The sequence below is a fragment of the Sinocyclocheilus anshuiensis genome, unplaced genomic scaffold, assembly GCF_001515605.1.
Source record: "Sinocyclocheilus anshuiensis isolate Anshui unplaced genomic scaffold, SAMN03320099.WGS_v1.1 scaffold794, whole genome shotgun sequence".
Taxonomy (NCBI): Eukaryota; Metazoa; Chordata; class Actinopteri; order Cypriniformes; family Cyprinidae; genus Sinocyclocheilus; species Sinocyclocheilus anshuiensis.
The window spans coordinates 568967-578172 of record NW_015547683.1 but is presented as its reverse complement, the minus strand read 5'-3'; positions in this window follow the sequence as shown (position 1 = coordinate 578172).

Here is a 9206-nt window from a genome sequence, read left to right as displayed (position 1 = left end):
CAACTGCTTTCAACATTGATAATAATCAGAAATGTTTCTTGAGCAGCAAATCAGCATATTAGAATGATTTCTGAAGGATCATGTGACACTGAAGACTGAAGTTATGGCTGACGAAAATTCATCTTTGCATCACAGGAATAAATTACATTTTTAAAAACTTATTTTAAAGTGTAATAATATAGAATATTACTCTTTGACTGTATTTTACTTTATTCAAATAAACACAGCCTTGGTAAGCATAAGAGGCATCTTTCAAAAACTTGAAAAAACAAGCAACCCCTATATATAATACATTTTATCATCAATAAAATAAAATGTATTATTAGTATAAATACAAAATAAAAATATATATATATAATTCACAAAACTTAATTATAAAATTTTCTATATTTGTAACGCCCCTGTGGACTGTTTGTTGTGGTTTCTTCCCTTTGTGTTGGTTTAGCCCGTCTAATCATTAGTTAATCACCGTCATTGTGCTCACCTGTCTGCCTCTAATTATTCACCCCATATTAGTTCCTGTCTGTCTGAGCATTGGGGTCGGTTATTGTTAATGTTACCCCGAGTGTTTTTCACCTACCTGAACCTGCCTTGTTGTGTCTACAATAAATGTCATTATTGGAATCCTTGTCGTCCTCGTCGTCCTGTCTGCCTCCACACACCTGATTCCGTGACAATATTATATTACATATTTTAATATATTTTAAATATCATAATAAAATAGAAATGATACACTTGTTACTGTATAAAGAGGGTTTTATTTTTTTCTAATACCACGTTTGCTCACTAGAGACTGGCACTGGTTCTCTCTCAAAAAATAGACACATAATGTACTTTGCTAGGACTGTGTATTTTCTACAACCCTTTTTGGAAATTCATGTTACAGTTCCATCCAACTGCTATCTATTCATCTTACCCATCTAGTCCCGTTTATATTCCGGGCAGAACATCCACAATCAGGAGTAATGGAAGCTAACCATGAGGGAGAGTGCTTGTGTGTTCTGTAGTCCGCTGACTCACTGCTCACTTATCTGCATCCAGGAAATGCTTCGCTATTTGCTCTGAAGTTGTCAAAAACATCCACTTGGATATCTGACAACTTATAAAACACATTAATTAATCCACATACACCAAACTGCCAGTCAGACAGACTTTAATCTTATTACACATGTTTGAGGAGTGAAAAGTAAAGCCTTAAGGGAAAACTTTTGTTGTCAGTCTTTATTCTTAATCCATAAAACAATTTATAGCTGGGGTAGAGATGGCAGGGTGGCTGTCCACCTGAAACAACACCAGGAGTTAGATTCACCAGAGTTTGCATCTCACTCAAAATTGTAGCACCAAGACCATGCCATTACTCAAGTTGTTAGGACGTACTTATGCACTAAAGTTTGCTGGAACAGGAAACAAGGCCATTTTATTGCCGACACCTACAGATCTTACACTCTGATTTCAATCTATCAGCCCAATCTTCTTTTTGTCTGACTCTATCTTTGTCCTTCTCTACACTTTAAAGGGATAGTTCACCCAAAAATGTAAATGCCAACATCAAAACTTCTTTCATCATTTACTCATATTCATGTCATTTCAAGTCGTATGACTTTTGCTTCTGTGAAAAACAAAATCTTCTTTTTGTCTGACTCTATCTTTGTCCTTCTCTACACTTTAAAGGGATAGTTCACCCAAAAATGTAAATGCCAACATCAAAACTTCTTTCATTTACTCATATTCATGTCATTTCAAGTCGTATAACTTTTGCTTCTGTGAAAAACAAAAGAATACTTTTAAAAGAATGTCCTTGCCGTGTATTTCCATTTAATGAAAGTGAATGAAAATGAGTGATGTTAGTGCCACAAAAAAGCACCATTAAAGTGGTTCATATAATTAGTGTGCTATATCCCAAAGCTTCTGAAATCATACAGCACTGTGTGACAAAGCTAACCTTTTTTTTTTTTTTTTTTAGCTTTTTTCTTCATTCAAATATAGTTCTTTTGGACACAATATGGTCAATAATGTCACCTAAGTGAATATTTAAAAGTATTAACATGAATATTTATTTTGAGCTGAATTTATAAAAACGTTTTCTACAGTTCTGCATTTTAGTTTTCATATGGTCTCATATAAACAGATTTCATATTGCTGGTCAGAAAGAGTCAAAGATTGCACTTTAAAGATACATAGGATTATAATTTATAATTTCTGTACATTTATTGTAATTTTCTGGGACCCTTATTTGAAGCAGAATATTTGAGAAAGAACAAAAGACGGTAACTAGTCTGTTTTGGATGTTTTACTTCATGATTGGCATTAAAATAAAATCTAGGAAATGAGTCTGGTGTAATAAAATCAATAAATTAAATTAGCCACACCCAAATTGTATCAACTGCATCTGTATTAACTAGATATCTAAATATAGTTGTTATTAGGTCCAAATCAGATGGAAAGCTCCAATCTCAGTCACTGTAATTGCATTGTCACATTAAACAACACTGAAGATTTTCTTTAGCGTTCTACAGAAGAAAAAAAGTCATACAGATTTGGAACGACATGAGTGTGTAAATGATGACAAAATTTTATTTTTTTTATGTACTAATCTCTTAATTTTATTACATTTGCTCCTAATGACCTTTTCAGTTTTCAGTGAGTGAGAGCTAGAAGTTACTTCCAGTGATTCATAGATCAAAAATCTCATTCACCACAACCCTCAAATGGTGAAGAGTTACGACATCCATGAACACTGCTCAAGTGCTCACTGACTTCACCAAAATGCTCCATCACTTCTTTGCCGTTTTTGACATTTCATTCTCACTAGCTTCTATAACTTGATGGCATCTCTACAGCAAAAAACCCATTTGTTCAAATAGAAATCAGTGAATCATGGTGCAGTCTGGAGTGTTCGTGACTGAATGCCATGGCCCATGTGTCTCACACAAAGAGGTAAATGGTATGAAGATTTTCTTTAGCGTTCTACAGAAGAAAAAAAGTCATACAGATTTGGAACGACATGAGTGTGTAAATGATGACAAAATTTTATTTTTTTTATGTACTAATCTCTTAATTTTATTACATTTGCTCCTAATGACCTTTTCAGTTTTCAGTGAGTGAGAGCTAGAAGTTACTTCCAGTGATTCATAGATCAAAAATCTCATTCACCACAACCCTCAAATGGTGAAGAGTTACGACATCCATGAACACTGCTCAAGTGCTCACTGACTTCACCAAAATGCTCCATCACTTCTTTGCCGTTTTTGACATTTCATTCTCACTAGCTTCTATAACTTGATGGCATCTCTACAGCAAAAAACCATTTGTTCAAATAGAAATCAGTGAATCATGGTGCAGTCTGGAGTGAATGCCATGGCCCATGTGTCTCACACAAAGAGGTAAATGGTATCTTTGTCATCAGCTGGGTTGTTTGCAGCAGTGAATTGCTGCCATATGTGTGGTTAAGTAATTTCGTAAATGTTGATAGGTGGAAATCTGAAAGTCTGAGGTAAGTAGGCTAGCAGTGGTTCAGTGTGTTTCTGGAAACTCTTTGGAAGACTGAAAAATCTTAAATATTGAGATTCTTAACTTTAACTGTATTTTTGTCAGGCTATCTTGACGAAGGCTACTATACTGTGAAACATTACGCTGCTATTCAGACCAACCGCTGCATTTTTAATGCGGACATTACTGTTGCTATGTCCGACAAGCCATGGTTCTCTCAAAGCCACACTTCAAGTTCTCACGAAGTGGAAAATACATCATGGAGCAAAGAGGAAACTGACAACACGCTGACAGACAAGACAGAGCAGGCTACTTTTGGTATGAGACAAAGATTTCGAATTTTGTCATTTTTTAAGAAATTCAAACAATAAATACCATTTTGTGGCTCTTTAATGTGTCGTGACAGATCGCCGTAGAGCCTCATTCAAGTGGCACATGAACCAATTTACTAGTTATAGCATGAAAAAAACATGAATGAGCATCAGAAGGTATCTTGTTTCATCTGCAGAAAGAAAATACACACAATTTTTAAGTTCAAGTCCATCGATGTTAATCTACTCTCCTGTCTGGTTTGTTTGTTGGACAAAATAGCAGATTCTGCATTATGATTGGTCAGATCGCCTGTCAATCAAATTCCCTGCAAATGGTCAATTGTTGTTGTTGAGTGAACGATTCAATTAATTCATGCCGAGAGTCACTTGTTTAGTTTCTGAATGAATCAGTATTGTTGAATGAATCTGTTGAATAAACATGTTGTTCATGTTGTTTAATTCTTGAATGACTTTTAGCGAATTGATCGAGTGAATAATTCAAAGATTCATGAATTAATCGATTCGTTCAAAACACTAATTCATTCATGAAAACAGTAACTTGATTCCACCTACTGGCTTGTCCATGTAATGACGGTGTATGTTTATATATTTGAACATGGAATAATTCAGCATTACTAGGAATAGAAACTAGGCATATTACTACTGATAAAAAAAAAACTAGTATTTCATACATGGAGTGTGGTAGTTGGTACCAAAATTTATTTCTGAACTCTAAATGTGTCCTGTGCCGTGGGGTACTGGTGCTTTTAAGAGAAGTGATATGCTCTCTTGGAAGAATGCAGGGCAGAAGGAATTGAGTTGTATTATACTGATTCCAGCTGAATCTAGCTTTTGCACCTGAGGCCTAACCTGAACTGTGTATACTGGTCATGCCCACTTGTAATAATTCTTTTGCCACCACTTTTGCCATCTGAAAAGTTTCTAGCAAGGTGCCCCAAACTTGGTGGAGGTCAGCATTTTCAGACCTTAAGGTGCCCACCAGTCCATGACCATCCATTATCAGGACTATAGCAGTCCTAACTTTTGGAAAAAAATATTGATCAGTAGATAAAACTAGAAGGCACAAACTTTGCACTCTTAATGAGAAAGAAATCCCTCTGCTTAGTGAGCTTAAGCAAGGATCAAATTAGCAGTGGGAAGCATACTATTCCCAGCCATGATTCTGCAAAATAAAGCAGCAAAAAATAAAAAAATAAAAAATAAACTGAATGTTGAAAAATAAATTTGTTAGTGCAGTAAATAATTATGCACACATTTGAAATTATACACAAGCAACTGAACACGTGAAACTATAAAACTACTACTGCATGCAATTGACATTTAAATGTGCAACCCCCTTCATTCTATGGACAGTAACTATTTTTCAGAATCAGTTTTCATTATTGTACTGCAACTGTATTGAATATATAGTTGTCCTCCATGTCAGTCCCTGCATGCCGATGGTTCACAATGAAGATGATTCATTCAGGAGAGAAACTAAATTGAGGTCCAGTTATTAAAGGCTGGTGGCCTCTTTGAATAAAAAAAGAATCAAATAAAAACATGAATGCACACTGTAAGTACTAGAAATTTATTTTTTTCCACCCCATGACAATGGGAATGAAAATGTTTCATATGGGTAACAGAATTTCCCATGGTGAAGTTGATGTGAACTCCAGTGAGTGAATGAACTAGAATAGAAACCAGCTCATGGCTGTAATAACTCAGTTTACATTTAAATAACAGGGGAAAATAGGATAGTAACACAACTGCATCCCCAATAAATCTCATTACATGGAGCTTATAATGATTCCAATTGTGTTTTGACCCTTGTGCTGGAGGCTGAAGCAGTGAAGAGGACTAGAAAAAGCAAGCAGTGTCACTGCGTATTCTTGTCTTTAGATATTTAATGTTTGTTTTCCTGCATTTTGTCATGTCACCTTGGTTTTGAAATGCTCTTGCTTACCCTAGCTGTTTCAGGTCCTGTGCAACGGCAGGAGTGTTCACACCTGTGCCACATTTTCCAGTTAGTCTTTGTATTGTTTTCCCCTGTACTCTGTTTAATGGTGATTTTGTAAGGTTGTGTTGGCTACTCAAAGGAGAGTTGCTTCTTTGTATGTTTTGCTAGTAGTAACAAATAGTTACCAGTGTAACACATTAGCCCAAAAGAGAAATATGGGGTATAAGCAGAGTTTTAACTGATGACTCAAGACTGTTCTTATTGTCAAATTATCACTTACAATTTACTGATGGTTCACAACAGGCTTAGTCGCTGAAGAAATGAAGAAGAGAAAGAAAGAGGAGGAAGAGATATTCAGATTGTGTTTATAAGTGGTACTTTGAATTATAGGCCTTGTTATGCCCTAGCAATCGTCTTGATTACTTGTGTGGTCTGTTTACAATATGGCCACACCAGGTGATGCACGCCCTATCTGGAGTTAACACTTTCTGTGACAAGTCGTTAGTTCCCATATGCATGGCAATGCAATTCAAACAGTTTATGAAGAATGTCTGCACATTTCAAATATGTTGTGCATGGCGCTTATATTTCAATTATTCAAGAACTTGTTACATTCATTTAAAAAATGGAAATATGGGATGGTATTTGCAAATTTTACTCATGCAAATTCTTACTTCTCTGTAAGTTGTTGAAAAGGCATTGTGTGTGGGCAGGCCATTATGCCTAGATAGTGACTATGGGATGTAGATTTCGGAGGAAGATGCTGGTGTCCTCCTCCATCTCAAGTTCACTACAAGCTCTGCAAGTAACCTCGTCGGAGTCAGTTACAGTAAGCCTTATGAGTTTCATGCCGACTCTGTTTGGTGTCAAGGGCAGCAGGCAGTCCATATTCAGGCTCTGGGTCTGAGAATTATTTTATTAAGGCTTGTTTTAGCTGCTGGACGCTCCATACCTCCAGGCTGGAGGTTATCCAAATTAGATAAAGGCCTTGTCCTCACTAATACGTTTTCATTTGAAAATGCATCTTTTTCTGCAAATTATGTAATTGAATTACAAAATAAATGTAATTCTTGTAATGATCCACCTGCACCAACACCACTGACAGACGAAGAGGAGATAACCACAGATGAATATAGAGATGAATATAGGACCTCCTTCTGACATTCAGTAATCAGCGTTATTTTTGGAAGGTGCGATGATGTGAATATGTATGTTATCAATGCATCCAACCATACCAGTTAATTAGTTAGTTTAAACTTTATTGTCCACCTCTGTGGAAATTTGTCTTTGGTTTCTCATGTACACACATAATACAAAAGAACACACATAACACAAAAATTATAAAAGTTCCACAAAGAGTTGCCTACCTTTCATTTAACATTCTAACTGCCCCTGGTACAAAGGAATGCTTATACACCGTCCTAAGATATTTGGGGAACTTATACCTTCTTCCTTAGTTAGTTTAAACTTTATTGTCCACCTCTGTGGAAATTTGTCTTTGGTTTCTCATGTACACACATAATACAAAAGAACACACATAACACAAAAATTATAAAAGTTCCACAAAGAGTTGCCTACCTTTCATTTAACATTCTAACTGCCACTGGTACAAAGGAATGCTTATACACCGTCCTAAGATATTTGGGGACCTTATACCTTCTTCCAGATGGAAGCATTACAAATTCAGAGTGAAGTGGATGTGTAAAATCAGATACAACACTTGATGCTTTCCTATATGTTGCCAACAAGTACAGTTCCTCAAGCTGCATTTGTTGGCGACCTATTAATTTGCCTGCCATTCTTACTATCCTTTGCAACTTGTTTTTACTCCTCACTCCTAAATTACCATACCAGGCTATAATATTAAGTTGTAAAATACTCTCAACATGACTTTTATATACCATTTCCAACACAGATTGGCTAATACCAAAACTCTTCAGTTTCCGCATGAGGAGCAACCTTTCGCTTGTTTTCTTTGAAAATATTTGTGATGTCCTTATATATAACAATATCGTCCACAGTTTCACCAAAACTAAAACTTGTATCCAGGTATATTCCCAGATATTTAAAACTTTCCACAATCTCAACAACCTGCTCATGTAACTTTAGTTCCTTTAACACATGATGTTTGCCAACTGAAGATCAATTCCTTTGTCTTCTTTACATTTATATAGAGCACTCACTTTACACCAATCCTCAAGAACAGCCACATTTTGAAAAATTTGCTCACTCAGTAATGGTTTTTCAGAACACAGTTGCACCAGAACCATATCATCTGCATATGTCAGGGATGCATCACAATCACTTCAGTCAGCATCCAGGATAATTACCCGATCACAGTCACCTGAGTTCTGATCACCCGCACCTGCTGTCACCAATCAAGCCACATTACAAATACACACACAGCACAGTCACTCACTGTCCGGTCTACCGTTCACTCCTACGAACTACTCTGGACTCTCTCTGCCAAATTCTCCTAGAACGAATTACCTGCTGTTCCTCCCACGATCCTCCAACGACTCCTTGGAAACGGCTCCACAATCTCCAACGTACCCGGCATACGATCCTCTCCATCAGAACTCAGATAAGCACCCTGGAACCATTCACTGTGTTGACATTCACCTGCCTTTAACTCGCCTATTCCAGTCATCCACTTACCCAGTCAATAAACCATCCTGTTTTGCACTTACCTGTTGTGTCTGGCCTTGCTTTGTGACAGCATATTTAAACAGACCACCTGTATTACTCTTAATTTGTATCTCATTGGTGTATATACTGAAAATAAAAGTGGTGACAAAACACAACCTTGTGGTGCCCCTGTATTTAAGGTCAATTCATTTGAAAGTACACCATTCATAAAGATTTTCTGTCGTCGATCTGTGAGAAAATCTTTGATCCAATATATCAGAGCAGAGTTAACATTCATACTGTACAAGTGTGATATGAACCTGCATTGTATTAAAAGCTGAAGTAAACAAGTGTGATATGAACCTGCATTCTATTAAAAGCTGAAGTAAAAAGTGCCGGTGCATAGAGTTTAGAGTTCTGGGTATGCTTTACTATAAAATCAAAGTAAGTGTGGCATCTTCTGTCCCCCTACATGGTCTATATGCGAACTGCAAGGGATCGCATATAGACCATATAGGGGGACAGAAGATGCCACACTTACTTTGATTTTATAGTAAAGCATACCCAGGGAACGCTAAAAGAAATTCTAATTATTAGGTTACTTCCAGAGGTTGCAGCAAGATGTTATCAAGTGAATGTCATCAGATTAGCCTCGTTTAAACCATATGCAGTAACACTTTACTTGAAGGGGTGTGCATAAGACTGACATGACACCTTCATAATCATGACATGACACATGTCATGAATATGAAGGAGGTTTTATGCATGTTTATGACAACTGTCATTAAGTGTCATTCGCTCAGTTATGTCATTTTTAA